Consider the following 17,095-nt stretch of genomic DNA (forward strand, 5'->3'; position numbering starts at 1 on the left):
GTGGTGCTGCCCAGTCTGACCACTTGGCGTCTGTCAGACAGGAAGTTAAGGATCCAGCTGCAGAGGGAGCTGCTCAGTCCTAGATCCTGCAGTTTCCTGTCCAGCTTCGAGGGAACGATGGTATTGAATGCTGAGCTGTAATCTACAAACAGCATTCTCACATACGTGTCTCTCTTCTCCAGGTGTGACAGGGCAGCATGGAGTGTCAGGGCTATGGCATCATCAGTGGACCTGTTGTGGCGGTATGCGAACTGTAGAGGGTCCAGTGAGTTGGGTAGTGCGGAGCAGATGAAGTCCCTGACCAGCTTCTCGAAGCATTTGCTCACGATAGGGGTCAGGGCTACAGGTCGCCAGTCGTTCAATGAGGAGATGGTGGAGGATTTGGGTACAGGGACGATGGTGGCCATTTTGAAGCAGGCTGGGACTACAGACAGAGAGAGGGAAAGGTTGAAGATGTGTGTAAACACTCCAGCCAGCTGAGCCGCGCATGACTTGAGGACGCGGCCGGGAATCCCGTCCGGACCAGTAGCTTTGCGTGGGTTCACTCTCCTGAAGTACTTCCACACATCCTCCTCAGACACAGTGTGCGCACTGACGTCATCCGCGGTGCGCACTCTTGACACTTTTATTACACAATCAGAGAGAAAGAAACAGAAAGAGTGCAGGACAGACAGACAGGTGACAGTCTCAGGTGTACACACTGCTACAAAACAGCACAAGAGAAGGAGGATTTAGTGTTTGTGTTATTACGAGTGCTAAACAAGAAGAGTTCCCAGATGGTACAGTGGACACATGTGTGACTCCTGTGATTAAAGCATCTTTCTTTCAGCTTAACGAGTGAACCGTCAGCTCGTTCAAACACACGTTAAAGTCCGTTTGGCTCGACACCACCGAACAGAGGCAGCAATATAACATAGCTAACATTAACAGTGCAGTGAATCCTGCTTGTGCCGTCATATTCAGGACTGCAAACCGAGCAGCATCACTGACTTTCAGCTTGTTGTGTTTGTGGATATATGACTGACTTTAATTATCCATAAAATCATCACATTCTCTGTAAAGGCTTTGAAACCAAGCTGACGCTGAAAGTACAAACATCACTAACATGACATAACTTTGCCGACATGTGGCCAACAGTAATGTTCTTTGTTAATATTCAGTACTTACTTTTAAAAGTTCAGCCATGCGCCATTTTTTCCAACAAGCGGCCGCACCTCCACTAAAGCAACAAAACAACCAAATATTTAAAAAATCCCTAAAAGACAAATGAAACAAATACACCCTACAGTAGAGTTCTTTATAAACATATCAACCAATTCAGAGTAAAAGACCAGTCAAAGGCAGTCCATAAACATTTGCAATAGTAAAATGAGCAGTTTTCCCGAAGACATCAAATCGCTCTGCAGTGCTTAGCCGCTTCACGCTCTGGGCCACCTTGGATGAGAAAGGAATGCAAAATGATGTCGTCGTCTTTTTCTCCTCCTCCTTCTTCTTCACAGCAAAATGGTGCATTACAGCCACCAACTGGTGTGGAGTGTGGACCAAATGACAAAAACAAAATTCAAATCCTCCCGCACAAATGGGTCTGCTTTAAAAACCAAAATACAGCCTTACTTACTTTTCACTTATGTAGTTTGTACGAAATAAATCACTCAAGTCCAGTTTCACTGTCATATCGTCCAGCCTTTTTGATCAGTTGTCTTCTTTCAATATCATACTTCTGACAATGCAATAAAATGTGTTGTCTCCTGTTCCTTACTGCAAAATAATGTGCTATTCAAACCAATGTGTCTGAATCTAAGTCGAGATATAACCATCTCCTCTCTCCTGTTTTTTCCTATACTTCTCATTTCCCCCACTGCACAGCTGTTTCTTATAATTCCTCTAATTATCAGCTGGGAAGGTGTGGATGTTTGCGCTGTGTTCGCGGACATCACGTAAAATCCTCCCCAAAATATATTTCAGATTTGAGGGAAACTTTATCTTTAAACTTTAGGTCGTTCTTACCAGCAGCTGTCACACTCTATAATGCAGCTTAACATTCTTTTGGTCATCCATCTGCCAGAAAACACCACAGCAATATTCAGAGGGAGGGGACAAACAGGTCCGCGACGTAATCATCATTTTGTATACCAACCGTTGAATGACTAGACGGGTAGCAAAAAGTTACTTCAAATTAATGCAGGCCATACATCACAAAACATCATTGACAAAGCTATTCTAACCCAAACTTCCCCTAAGGAAATGAGGAGACAGATATTAAAACTTACAGCATTTATCAGACCCTCCTCCCCACGGAGGACCTTAGGGAGGCAGTGGGAAGGAACACGCAGACATGGTTGCAAAACATTACACTAAGATTATTGTAAACCATGGTCACATAACATGGGAAGCTTTTCAGCTTTTCACTGGATGACAAAGCGTTACAAAGCCAGGTTAGCTGCAGGTACGATGGTACAGTCAGTCACTGAAAACTTGGAGGGCTCAGACATCTCTGCTCCCTCGCCTTCTGTAGAATCTTTTGGAGAAGAGACAGCAGAGGAATTAAACTTAGAGAGCGAGGAGGAATTCCCACCCCTGAGCCAAGTGAACAGATTAAATCAGACGTCCCTGTACCCTAAAGTTCAGGTCACGAGAAATCCCACTGTTCGGGACTCACAATCTACCCTTTGATAGGGTTAGGGGACGTCTCACCAAGCCGGGTTATTTCTCCTATTGTTCCTGGAAACGATGAAAAGGTGATTGGGTCCATTCAGGATCCAGAACCGACAGGTGCAAGGCCTGGGGAGGTTAAGGTTGGGCCACCGATTCCTCAGACAGGTGATGATTTTGTCCAGCCCAGAACAAATTGGAGAAAACCTACTGATAGAGCGAATAGGAGCGAAGTACAAATTAGAGAAAAAAACAGACTGTGACTAAATCTCATTCATTCCATCAGACTGAAAATGTCTAGGCTAGCCCGGAGATACAGACCTGCAGTGACGGGTCCCAGATTATCAATCAGACCTATTCTTCTGCTGCCAGAGTTCTAGCTGACGGTACAGGGGCGCCCCCTGGGGAGTTCAAACACACACACACACACACACATACACACACACACAGACACAGAACTGTATAAATAAAGAACGCAGACAGTGATGAGTCACAGATCCTGCGTTCCATGACTGCCCACTCGTGAGTGAAAAACTTCTGCAGTGTTTGTGTTTTCTAACTCAGATGTCTCAGCTGAAGAACGGCAGGGTGATTTAAAGAAATCCCCTGTCAACAGGTGAAAGGAGTGTAAGCGGCCGGGCAAAGCTGGTGGGAAATAAAACTAACAACATGATGATGAGGGGGTCTGACCTCATCTGAACCCAAAAATTTAGTGATGTTCGATTCGTGAACGAATCGTTCAATACTCGAGAATCACTTTACTGACTCGTGAATCATGATTCACAAGCGCAACTGACTCACTGACTGTTGCTGTTAGCAAACTAATTCCATTAGTAGAAATATATCTAGCTTATAATTAAAATTGTGGGGGAAAAAACAACAGCCAGTTTATTAACAAAAACATTCCTGCTCTGAACTGGAAGAAAAATCCCTGAGTACAAGCTCACATCAAGACAATAGCTCCTCGGTTCACAGTAACATCGCTCAGCTAGCATGCGTACAGCACATTTGAGTTACTCACCCCCTCCCTTGCTGTGCTGAATCATAGCATAAGCGAATCACTCAGGACTCACTAACCCCTTCCTCCTGGCTCACAGCTCAAACGAGTTGAACGAATCAGAAACTTTATTGAACAAACAATGAGTTATCCAACATAACAGATGGGCTGTGGACAGCCTCCTAGTCTTCAACTCCGCCCTTACTTGCGTGTTTTTCCCAATCGCTAGCGCCACAGCGCGAAAACTTTAAAATAGACCCAGAAATGTCGCTCCGTTGTGTGGACAATTTTATTTCTCGAGGAGCTAGAAAAACCTTATCGTCGTCGCCCGCACGTTTTGTACCTTAGGCTCATCAGAGACAATCATATCCAGGTAAAATCATTTCCTTTAATCTACACGCATTTAGGAATTACTTAGCTAATTACACAGATAATTGAAATATTGCCGGCGTTGTGCCAAAAAGTGTTCGCCTGCCAAAACTGATTTCCAATGTTTCCGAGTGTAATATGTGTAATATCTTTATGTATGTTGGTAAATACACTTCGGTGAACATGGTTTACTAAGGGGTTTTATATATACAATAATTACCTGTTGTTCAAGTATAACTCTTTATAACTCTGGTTGTAATGTTATATTTGTTCCGCTGTCTGCTGTCCTCTTGGCCAGATTACTCTTAAAAAATAAATTTCTAATGTCAATAAGATTTTTTTTTAACTGGATAAATAAAGGATATATAAAAGTCACTGCCAAAAACTGATTGCAGCTTCTACCTTGTTACAGGAATGTTGCTGGTGGCAGGTGACTTGTTATCATTTAAAATGTTTCACGTATGTGGAATAAGGGAATATTTTACTGCTACTTATACTTATTATCAGCATTATGATTGCATTAATTAACTTTGCATTAAGTCATGATCATTGCATTAAACCATATAATAATCACTTCATTGAAGCAGTTATTGAAGCTGCTGACATTACATTAAAGTCTGTATTACAGGTGTTATCATAATCACATAATAATCTCTCATTGCAGGCGCAACTGTAATCATGTTATACACATTGCATTCTGTGCTTATTAAAGAGTTGTGGCTCAGTCAATTAATTAAAAGGTTGAAAGCTCCGTTGGGCGTGAATGTCCCGGCGAAACATGGAGTAAGTGACTTGGAGCTATGGAAGGTTCAATGCATACACGCCTACAAAACACATATAATACATATAATCAAGAAGCAGGCTTGAGTGAAGGCCTGAATGTATTCAGCTTCTTGTTGCATTTGAGTTTGCCTAGTAACAGGTGACAGAGGATGGGCCAAAGAGGAGGACAAGTCCCTGGAGATCTTCAGGGCCTGAGATCATCGCCATATTTGGAGAAGATGCCAGAAAGGGGAACGTCAGTGTTTGCATTTATCTCTTAAAATTGCTCATTGTCTGTAAAATATGCAAATTACGTTCTTGTAAAACGCGAGAAGGGGCGTTAACCAACCCTGATGTTATAAAAGCAATCTGAAGTGTATTTTTGGGCGGAGTTCTACAACTGATGTTTGGCAGTTCGTACCTCCCCGCATGTGTATTCAATAAACTCTTCCGTTTGATTGCATCCTTCTGGGCCTTTGGTATTTTGTTTTGGATCTCAGTATTTCGAATCGGGACAGTTTTGGTGCCGTGACCCGGATATCTGAGTCCATTGACCCGGTTCTGAGGTTCTGGTGGAGAAAAACAGAGGCCAGAGGTGGTCAAACAGGCAGACGGGACCCAGTGGTTCGGCTGAGTGTTCAGGGCCCTGACAAAAAAGGTAGGCACAGCCTGTTAAATCAAAATGTGCTGATTGAAATATTATATTCTAAATTTACTCAGCTAAATTACTGATGGATGTCTGTTTGAGTAATTGTTGAGAAATTGAAGCTTCATAAGATGTTGAAAAGGTCAAGCTTGATGTTTGTTGATAAAAGTGAGAAAGACAATAAGGTGTCTTTAGAATATTGAAGGTGAAATAAGTTAAGATATTGAAGGTGAAATAACTTTAAAGTTCAGGGGTGGAGACCCCCCTCTATCGGAGACGTCCTTTAGAGCCCGCTAAGGTTGCGGTCACTCCAGACTGACCATCTGCCGACGACTTGGGACCTCGGTATTAAAATTGGTTATGATCAGAGGATCATGTTGGTATAAAGTTATTGTTTCATAGAGAAAGTAATCTTGGACATAGAGGTCCGACAAACAAACCTTGGGTTGTGCAAGGTTTTCTCATGTGAGGCAGAATTTCAGGAAGCCAAGTGTTTGATAGGTTTTCTGAGAAAGTAATGTTGAGAAGAATAAATGTTGACATTACTGAGTTAATGTTGATAAATGTCAGTGGATCTGCTGTGGTCCTGTAAAGAAACATTGCTGGTTGTGAGAAGTATTGAGTGAATATTTCTGAGTCTACTCTGAGTCAGTGCAGGCGTCAAGGTTGACTGATTTGACACTGAATGTTGCGTGTATCACTGCCTGGCAGATACCCAGGTTTTGAAATAGTGTCGGATCCCATGATTTTCAGGTGATGAATTGCCTGACAATAGGAGTCAGAAAAGGACTTTTTGATGCTATATTTTGTGTGATTTGAGAAAGCTTGTGTTCGAATAGACACACACACACACATTCATTGCAGCTGTTGGGTGTGAACAACTTCCTCTTTTAATTTTAAACTGCGACACATGTGTTCATTGAACTAGAACTTCAGCAGTGAATGAGACGGGATTTAGAATTTCAGAAAATAGAGTCAGAAACGGTTTTGTGGCTCTTGGTAAACTGATTTTGAAGGAAAAATCAGTGTTTATTGTGCTGGAGTAACAGATCCGGCGTGGTCTGAAGTGTAGAATCAGCTGGGTGTACAGCGTTGTTGATATTAACAGATCCGGCGTGGTCTGAAGTTTGGTGGATCCGCTGAGGTCCAGAAGAATAGTCAGTGCGGACTGTGTTGGTTTGAATGTTGATAAATGATCCAGGAAGAATTGCCCTGGGTCTGTCTCTGTGTGTGTGTGAGCTGTTGAGTAACAGCCTACGCAGTTAGAATTGGGTGCTGGTTACTTCCTCTTTTCAGTTTCGAAAAAGAAGAGTTTTGGTTTCACTTTAAAGTTTGATTACGTATTACTGGGTGAAACACGGTTTCACTTGTGATTAGGGAAATAATATGCTTACTTTTGGGTCTATGAAAATTGAATTACAGTGGGTGATCTCTGTGACAACATACAGTGTTGAGATACTGGATGTTGAATTGAAGATAGTGGATCTTGACGTTTTGTTTTTATTGATTTTAAAACCAGCAGAGAGTTTATATTTGCTCAGTCTTTTGACTGCCTGAGCTGACTTCCTATTTCTCAGTGAACAGCTGTGTGCAGCTGAATTAAAGGACTGAGAGAACAGAGGGGGTGATTTTCAAGCTTTGTGCGTGTTTACACCAAAAGTGGCTGGTTTGGTGCATTCATGAGGTGAATACAAGATTAACATTGTTGAGCTGATAATTGTGGTTGGCTTGGTGCATACTTCAGCTGCTTCAGAAACTGAAGCAGCTGAATGAAGACACACTGGGCCAGTAAGTGAACAGGAAGACCAGTGCAGAGATGAAAACATTGAAAGAGAACCACAGTGAGTGTTGCAAATGGATGATCATGTGCCAAGGAATATCCGGTTGGATGAAAGAGGATGTAAAGAGCATCCTAAAGTCTTTGCAAGATTTGCAACAGGAAAATAAGAAACTAGAGGGACAGATACAGACTCTGTCCATAAACAAAGAGGAACTGGAGCTCCTGAATGATGTACCATATGACACAGTGGAGAATCAACTAGCCGATGCAGTCAGGAGAACCACATGACTGCACCAAGAAAGCTGAAGCTGAAGAAAAGTCGGAGAGACCTGGAGACTTGAAGGGGCAACAGTCAGCTCAGAGAGCAGAAGAAATTGCACTGAGCAGGGCCCTGAGACTGGCTAAAGAAAAGAGAGCGAAGACATACACAGATTCAGCTTATGCATTTGGGGCAGCACACGTGGAGCCCACTCAATGGAAGAGAGCAGGCTTCAGAGCGGCAACAAATGCTCACATTTCAAAGAAGAAAGAAATGGGAGGACTGGAAAAGGTCCTGGATGACCCAAACGAGGTCAGTGTCATAAAATGCAAAGGATACTCTCAAGCAACCACATTGGTGGCACAAGGGAACCAGAAAGCAGATGAGGCTGCCAAGTAAGCAGCAGGCTAAAAAGGAAAGCAGCAAATGGTGAGATGCCGGGGTAAAAAGAGTGAGTTCGGACGAGGAAGTCCGAGAAAAGGACACCTTGAGTTGAGCAAGGTGTTTAACTGACTCAGGATTTCAGAGAATCGAGTCAGCTGTGATCTTGAGTTCTAATGGTAAATTGATTTTAAAGGAAAATCAATGTTTACCATGTTGAAGTAATTGTGAAATATTACTAGATGTGCTGTGATACAAGTGAAGAATAAGTTGTGTACATGGGGATACACAATTGTGTTGATATTGATGGATCGGCTGCAGTCCATGTGATAAGTTAATACTGGGTGCATTGAGACAAGAAACTGTTTTTAAATCAGCACTGGCGGCAGTGATATACATGTGCTGAAGATTACTGGACCAAGCGAGGTCCATTTGATGAAGTCCTTGGGCAGATAAATGACAGAAACAGTTTTTGAATCTTGTGTGAGAATTTTGAAGCACTGAGGTTGAGTTTTCTCCATGCTTGGTGCGCTGTGAGGACTTATATGACGGTTATAAGTCCAAAGTTTATGCCTTGGAGGCCAAGAGTTGTGTGAAGAGAAGAACATGACTTAGAAAGGACATTTATGGTCAGATTTTGTCTAAGATGGGGAGAATTGTCCGATATGGGTTTATTTTTCTTCTCTTGTAAAAGGACAGACGCAGTTACTGGATGTTGTCTACTACCTCTATTGTTTTTTGTTTTATTTTAATAGAGGAAGTTTTATTAAACATGGACATGTCTAGAATTGGGCACTTTAAAATGGTAACAGTGCACTTAGAAATCCTGTCAGGTGATTTTGTTTTGTGTTTTGATGAGCTAATAATCAGCTCTCTTTTCTCATTTTTGTTCTAAGCAGGCCTGCAAGAGTGAATAACAGCGCTGTAAAAAATTTCCGGACAAACAAATATAAGGTGACTTTTCCAGATTACAATGGGTGGAGGAAAGGCTACCTGTGGGGACCTGATCAGATTGAAAGTCCCTGTCTAAAAGGATTGTAGCGACTCAATCCAGTCCAAAAGCATAAAGAACTAGTTTCCATTTTTGTGTGTGCTGTGAGAGTGATTAGAGGTTTCAATTGTTTTTCTTTGACTTGCTCTTTCTGATTATGAACAGCATGTCAAAAATACTTGTATGAAAGCATATTTTGAGTGATTTTAACTGTGTGAATGCTGTCAGTATTTGATTTGAGTGATTCTGTGTGATTGGTACCAAATAATGTATTAAATTTATCTGAATTGTTTCGCCCCACAGAACGGACTAATTTACATACCGAGGGATCTCCATTTATATCACAGCAGAATTAAACTCATGGATTATTTTTCACAATACAATAATAAAAATAAAACTAATACAGAGGCAAAATTTACCTTACCATCTCACTGGGAGCCAACATGGGAGCAGGTTAGTGGTGAGGTGAGGGAACTCATACAGTCAGACATTCATATTTTTCATCGATTTCTTCCAGTAGTAAACGGGGGGATGGGAGGAAGTAATTAGGGAGCTGCAAGAAAACAGCCCCCAAGGGTAGCAAAATTGTTATTATGGATAAACAACAGTATGTATGGGAGGCACACAGACAGCTTGCAAATACTAAATACTATAGGCCAACACGGGAGAGTCTACAAAAAACGTCACAAAACCTAATTTATAATATCATCAATCGGTTATATTATAAAAAATACATCACCGCGAAACAGCGGGATTTTTTGTTTGGACCCACCTCCCCTCGTGAAAGACAATTATATTTGCTACCGAAAATCCATAAAGAACCAGGGAGCTGGCCAATACCACATTGGGTGCCATTAGGCAGACCTATAGTGTCGGACTGTACTTACAATGTCTCTCTGTATATAGACCACTTCTTGGGCCCCCTCTCCACCAAACATCCGAGCTACCTGAAAGACACTTATCACTTTTTGGAGGTTGTCAGACAAATAGTGCTACCCAGCAATGCTCTGTTGTTTACGATCGACATCGAGAGCCTGTACACGAACATTAGTACAGACTTAGGTTTGAACACAGTACAAAATGTCTTCAGTTGAAACCCAAATGCCCAGAGACCAGATGAGGAGATATTACAGCTTTTAGAGCTTTGCTTGAGATGCAATTTAATGGGAATCGGTACCTGCAGGTGGAGGGAACAGATATGCCCCCTCCTATGCCAATCTACTAAAAAACTAAAAAATACTAATGAACCAGTGACAACCTGAACATCATCAAAAACACAAAGAATCAGAGTGTAGTTTGAGTGCGTTGATCTTTAAATATGGGAGGCAGGTGCTTTGAAGAAATGCCGACACAAACCTCTTTTTTACCTTCAGTTCCTGGATGACATCATAGGGGCCTTTAGATCTCACCTTGGGTCAACACACCTGAATCACATGATTAGTTCGTTACCAGGCCTCTGGAGAACTTCAGGACATGTTGAGGAGCTAATTTAGCCATTTAAATCAGCTGTGTTGGTTCGAGGACACATCTAAAACCAGCAGGGACACCGGCCCTCGTGGACTGAGATTGCCCACCCCTGGTCTAACCCCAGCAAAGTCCTTTGTCTTGTCCTAACCCTAACCCCAGCCCTGTATGTTAGCCCTAACCTTAACCACTTCATCCCCACCCAAACTCATTTTTAAACTTAATCCTAAACCCAACCCTTTTGATTTTTCATATTTATATTGCGTATAAATTAGTAATGGGGAATTTAATTAGTCAAAATTCTTGAAAAATTGGATTAAAATTCTAAAAAACAGGGTTCACAATTTTATCAGTACAATTCATAGGGTTTGCAGGACTATTTACAGTTAAAAATGCATTAAAAACAAATTGGGAATAAAAACAGTGATTAAATTAATTTGGTTTTAAAATTCATTAAAAAGTAATTTCATAGAGTTCAAATATGTTAATTTTGGCTTAAAAATAGCTAAAACATAATGCAGATTAAAAAATAAAGAGAAAATTCATTTCTACCGAACATAAGTTCAAAAGACGAATGGGAATTTAGACAGCCGAGGGGAGAATATAAAAGGCGGAGCTCGCACAGGAGCTCATTTTCCACTCGGCACTCGATGAGAGCACATTTCTGCCTGTCCAACTATTGCCAGCTAACCTAGCAAGTAGTTTTCTGTGTGCCACACCTGAAGAAGACCGTGTACGGTCGAAAAACGTCGTGGTTTTTTGTGTTTATTTTTTAAATAAACAGTTATGCACACCTTCCTTTGTTCTTTATTGTTTTTTTGTGACTTTTCCTTTCCACATTTTGGTTAAGCATTTTTTGTTTACATTAAATATAAAAACATTTTTTTCTTTTTGGAGGAGGATGGAGAGGATCTGGACAGACAGATTAAATACTTATGTGCCACTGGGTTTGAATGTACATGAGATGTGGGTTGTAAAAATGTGTTTCTCTTGTGTCTTTTACCTCCAGATATACGGTTTGGGTGGGTTGGTTTTAACAATTTCTTGTATTCCGAAGGTGTTGTTAAGTTGGAGTATACCGTTTAATGAATCTGTCAGGACCCCAATGGGTGAGGGAGGGTGGGCAAAGGGTTTGGATGTCCTGTTGTGAACTTCCAGGAGCCAAGGTCGGAGGACTTGCCCGCGCACCGTTATCTCCACTTTTCTTATGTGGAAAACTGAAAAAGTTTTCAGTTTTCCACATCCAAGTGGTTAAGGTGGAAAAGTGTGAAATAAAGAAAGCTTTAATAAAGGAAATGGACTGACGATCTGCTGTTTGATGTTAAGGCACAGAGATGATGGGGGACAGATCTTATTTCCTTCACTGCATAAACTGTCACCCAAAAAAAATAAAAATAAAAAACTAAAGGTCAAGGTAGACCCAGAACAGAATTGCATGAAAACTTATTTGATATGAAAATCTAAAGGCTGCAGCACAGTCGGCTTAAGGATGCCGTCTGTCCACATGCACAGAACCTGCAGTATAACTGTTCGTTAAAGAGTGTTGTATTAACCATGCTTTCGGTTTCGTTTAATAAACACGAGACCGTTTTATGCATGTCCAAATCTTTATTAGAATTTTTTTAATGTGAAACCTCTAAAATTATAACTGTTGAATACTGTACAGCTCAACATCGTGGCACTAAGTGCCACGATAAATAAGCATAAAAACAATTAACTTCATTATTTATAATTTCTAAAACATGATTTTGCTAAGATGTCTGAACAGCCTGAACAAAATAAAGGAACCATAAATTTTTATTTTTTTTTAATTATTGACAGATTTTCTTTTTTCTATCTGCATAATTTATTTCTTTTGATGAGGAACTGGAGAAAGCCGTGGTCACTGTTAAAAATAAAATCAAAGGACTTCCACATTTCCCTCTCATTATAGAGAGTACCAGCAGCTGGTTCAGCCTCCAGCTGTGGACCTCGGATCTGTCCTCTTCTTATGTCTGTCAGCACAGCATAAGCACAGATTTAGCCTTGCAAGCTTCACCTTTTTTCATCCAAAAGGAACAAAGAAATGTTTCCTGTTTTACTTTGACAGTCTTGTGTCCTATTGCAAGTGTTGTCAGTTTTGCTTCCTCCCTGTCATGTTATGTTATGTCTCCCATGTGTTTCTATTTCCCTTCTTACATGTCAAACACGTAGCCTGAACTAGAACAACAATACGTCGCTCAAGTGGAACAGCAAAGCGCACGTACGGAAGCCAAGGGGTTATCACATGATTCGGAAGGCATTGTGGGCATTGTAGGCTCAGCCAATCAGAGCCAGCGGATTTCATTACTCGGGCATTTTGCCGTAACACGGACAGAAATATTGCCGTTCAGTGCCTTCGTAACTTGAGTTTTTTCACTATCCACTCTCTAGGTTAAAAATTTAATAAGCTTTCTCCCTGCACATTTGTCAAATTTGAATTATAATTATTATCAGCTGCACCTACACATACACAAAAACAACAAAACTCAGGACCCAGTACAGACATTTAGGCCGGTGAGGCATGATTGCAGATGCCGCTTAGGTGTGTCCGCCTCCCCCGCAGATGCACCACTGACACTGACTTGGAAGTTTTTGCATGTGCTTTTGAATACTAGGTTTTGCAGATTTGGAACTTGTGTGATGTTTCCAGCCCTTTGGTTAAGGTGCTGATGGGTTCGGATCCATCTTACTCGGACTTGCCTTCCAAATACACTCAATTTTTGACTGGACAATCTTTCCTTCATACATTTGCATTCGCATTCCTTGAATATATCTGAACGCTGCTATCTGAACGCTACTCCAACAGAGGTCGATTATCTTGTTAATAATTTTACCTTCTCACTACGTACGACTCTGGATACTGTAGCTCCTGTGAAAACTAAGGCCTCAAATCCAAAGTCCCTGACTCCGTGGTATAATTCTCAAACACGTAGCCTAAAGCAGATAACCCGTAAGCTGGAGAGGAAATGGCGTGTCACAAATTTAGAGGATCATCATTTAGCCTGGAGAAATAGTTTGCTGCTTTATAAGAAAGCCCTCCGCAAAGCCAGAACATCTTACTATTCATCACTGATTGAAGAAAATAAGAACAACCCCAGGTTTCTCTTCAGCACTGTAGCCAGGCTGACAAAAAGTCAGAGCTCTACTGAGCCAACAATCCCTTTAACGTTAACTAGTAATGACTTCATGAACTTCTTCACAAATAAAATTTTTATCATTAGAGAAAAAATTACCAATAATCATCCCACAGATGTAATATCGTCTACAGCTACTTTTAGTACCATCAATGTCAAGTTAGACTCTTTTTCTCCAATTGATCTTTCTGAGTTAACTTCAATAATTTATTCCTCCAAACCATCAACGTGTCTTTTAGACCCCATTCCTACAAAACTGCTCAAAGAAGTCCTGCCATTAATTAATTCTTCGATCTTAAGTATGATCAACCTATCTCTAATAATCGGCTATGTACCACAGGCCTTCAAGCTGGCTGTAGTTAAACCTTTACTCAAAAAGCCATCTCTAGACCCAGCTGTCTTAGCTAATTACAGGCCAATCTCCAACCTTCCTTTTATATCAAAAATCCTTGAAAGAGTAGTTGTCAAACAGCTAACAGATCATCTGCAGAGGAATGGCTTATTTGAAGAGTTTCAGTCAGGTTTCAGAGCTCATCACAGCACAGAAACAGCTTTAGTGAAGGTTACAAATGATCTTCTTATGGCCTCTGACAGTGGACTCATCTCTGTGCTTGTCCTGCTAGACCTTAGTGCTGCGTTTGATACTGTTGATCATAATATCCTATTAGAGCGATTAGAACATGCTGTAGGTATTACAGGTACTGCGCTGCAGTGGTTTGTATCATATCTATCTAATAGACTCCAATTTGTTCAAGTAAATGGAGAGTCCTCTTCACACACTAAGGTCAATTATGGTGTTCCACAGGGTTCAGTGCTAGGACCAATTCTATTTACATTATACATGCTTCCCTTAGGCAGCATCATTAGAAGACACAGCATAAATTTTCACTGCTATGCAGATGACACGCAGCTCTATCTATCCATGAAGCCAGGTAACACAGACCAATTAGTTAAACTGCAGGAATGTCTTAAAGACATAAAGACCTGGATGGCCGCTAACTTTCTGCTTCTTAATTCAGATAAAACTGAGGTTATTGTACTCGGCCCTGAAAATCTTAGAAATATGGTATCTAACCAGATTCTTACTTTGGATGGCATTGCCTTGGCCTCCAGTAACACTGTGAGGAACCTTGGAGTCATTTTTGACCAGGACATGTCCTTTAACGCACATATTAAACAAATATGTAAGACTGCTTTCTTCCATTTGCGCAACATCTCTAAAATTAGAAATATCCTGTCTCAGAGTGATGCTGAAAAACTAGTTCATGCCTTCATTACTTCCAGGCTGGACTACTGTAATTCTTTATTATCAGGATGTCCTAAAAACTCCCTGAAAAGTCTTCAGCTAATCCAAAATGCTGCAGCAAGAGTACTGACAGGGACTAGGAAGAGAGAACATATTTCTCCTGTTTTGGCTTCCCTTCATTGGCTTCCTGTTAAATCCAGAATTGAATTCAAAATCCTGCTCCTCACATACAAGGTCTTAAATAATCAGGCCCCATCTTATCTTAATGACCTTGTGGTACCATATCACCCTATTAGAGCACTTCGCTCTCGCTCTGCAGGCCTACTTGTTGTTCCTAGAGTGTTTAAAAGTAGAATGGGAGGGAGAGCCTTCAGTTTTCAGGCCCCTCTTCTGTGGAACCAGCTTCCAGTTTGGATTCGGGAGACAGACACTATCTCTACTTTCAAGATTAGGCTTAAAACTTTCCTTTTTGCTAAAGCATATAGTTAGGGCTGGACCAGGTGACCCTGAATCCTCCCTTAGTTATGCTGCAATAGACGTAGGCTGCCGGGGATTCCCATGATGCATTGAGTTTTTCCTTTCCAGCCACTCACTATGTGTTAATAGACCTCTCTGCATCGAATCATATCTGTTATTAATTTCTGTCTCTCTTCCACAGCATGTCTTTCATCCTGTTTTCCTTCTTCACCCCAACCGGTCGCAGCAGATGGCCGCCCCTCCCTGAGCCTGGTTCTGCCGGAGGTTTCTTCCTGTTAAAAGGGAGTTTTTCCTTCCCACTGTCGCCAAAGTGCTTGCTCATAGGGGGTCATATGATTGTTGGGGTTTTCTCTGTATTTATTATTGTGCGATCTATTGTACAATATAAAGCGCCTTGAGGCGACTTTTGTTGTGATTTGGTGCTATATAAATAAAATTGAATTGAATTGAATTGAATTGAATTGATGAAAACAGCAGCTGACACCAGGTGAGTGCCTCAGGCACTCACCTGGTGTCAGCTTGTTTAGACTTGGCTTTAACAACCTGACTCTTTGGTGGGGTTTGGTGTTTTAGGCCAATTTTTTAGTTGGAATGATAAAACAGATGCTTTGTGTTCATTCATAAATTACTTTCTTTCATGTGCAGGCTCGGAATTTTCCTCGTTTCCTTTCTTACTGATGTGGGTTCATCTTGAAACTGCAATTTCCATTGTGTAGCCCCTCAAAACTGCTTCAATCTCAACAAATGGGGCTTGTTAAAAATTGGGACCCAGCCAGACTGGCATGGCCCCGCCTGCTTACTGCTTCCAAACAAAACTGGATCTGTATCTTTTCTTTAGTGGTGTGCTCTGTGTGACCTTGAATTATTAACTCAAGTTTAACTTTATTAAATGTTGTTGCGCCCCTCTGCAGTCTGCGGTGCTAGTGCTCAGCAGCTAATTGAGCACACCTGGTGAGGAGTGGATAAAGGCACACCTGAGGCAGGCTTTTGTTCCCAAAAGTCTTTGTGTTAGCTAAAATGGTTGGTTTATGGAACTTCAAGTAAAACCTCTACTTTGTGAAATTCTGCGGTTAGTCTTTATATTTATGTTGAGATTATTGAGCAGGGTCATAACGAATGTATGTTTAAGTTCAGTATTTTGTCAATGTTTCAAACACTTCAATGTTAAACATTTTGTTGTTGTTGTTTTGTTTTTTTTTTAACAACAAACTGTCTGAATATGTCAGGTAACATTGATTGTTGTATCTTGTGATATCTCTTTACTTTAATCCTATAATACATTCAGTTTAGTTAGATAAACCCTGGCCTTCTTAATAAATGTCCACGCCTGGTTTCATTGATATCATATCCACCTAGATATCTGGATTTCATCATTTTGCCCTTACATCAATCGATGCCAAAGCATCGAAACAGCAAGAATGTTAACATTAATAATGAAAGAAATTTATTGGCTTCTTTAACCTTCCTCTTGTGTTAGCTTTCTGTTATCATCTCTTATGTTAACTAAAAACAATAAGTTATCATCCAATTTGTTTCTCACCTTTTATGTTAACATTTTCATGTTAAAACCAACATGAAAATGTTGGTTTTAATACCTTTGGTGTGGGCCTCTGGGTCATTTTTTTTGTCACAATACCCCTCGATTTCAATTAAAAAAAATAGTAAAATTAACCTCAAGTGAATCATATTAATAAATAAAAGGTTTTTGTGTTACCTGACTATTACTGAGGGGTATAGGACACATCTCTTAAATAAATCTGTTTTATAGATTTTTTCATTTTAAGATTAATAACTAAAATGACATCTATGGTGTTACGGGTCAATTTCGACTCATAGATATTTACATCAAGAAAAGACAAAAAAATGTTGTTTTTTTTCAGCAGTAGACCTTTAATATAAACTGAAGAAAAAGAAAA

The 17,095-nt window shown here is 40.6% G+C and overlaps 1 long non-coding RNA gene across 3 annotated transcripts; it reads right to left on the reverse strand.

Annotated features, from left to right (window-relative positions):
• Nucleotides 1-2,298: 2,298 nt before the first annotated feature.
• LOC109200359 (uncharacterized) lies at nucleotides 2,299-10,680 on the reverse strand. Of its 3 annotated transcripts, XR_002060527.2 has the most exons (6): nucleotides 9,725-10,680; nucleotides 9,262-9,390; nucleotides 5,202-5,349; nucleotides 2,974-3,053; nucleotides 2,695-2,862; nucleotides 2,299-2,518 (listed from the first exon to the last, which is right to left on the reverse strand). It is a non-coding gene; the product is annotated as an uncharacterized LOC109200359 (long non-coding RNA). The 3 variants fall into 3 exon arrangements; XR_003218227.1 differs by lacking the exons at nucleotides 2,299-2,518; nucleotides 2,695-2,862; nucleotides 2,974-3,053 and having other exon boundaries at nucleotides 4,498-5,349; XR_003218228.1 differs by lacking the exons at nucleotides 2,299-2,518; nucleotides 2,695-2,862; nucleotides 2,974-3,053 and having other exon boundaries at nucleotides 4,498-5,349; nucleotides 9,257-9,390.
• Between the last annotated feature and the right edge of the window lie 6,415 nt (nucleotides 10,681-17,095).

This window comes from Oreochromis niloticus, unplaced genomic scaffold (genome assembly GCF_001858045.2).
Source record: "Oreochromis niloticus isolate F11D_XX unplaced genomic scaffold, O_niloticus_UMD_NMBU tig00007327_pilon, whole genome shotgun sequence".
Lineage (NCBI taxonomy): Eukaryota > Metazoa > Chordata > Actinopteri > Cichliformes > Cichlidae > Oreochromis > Oreochromis niloticus.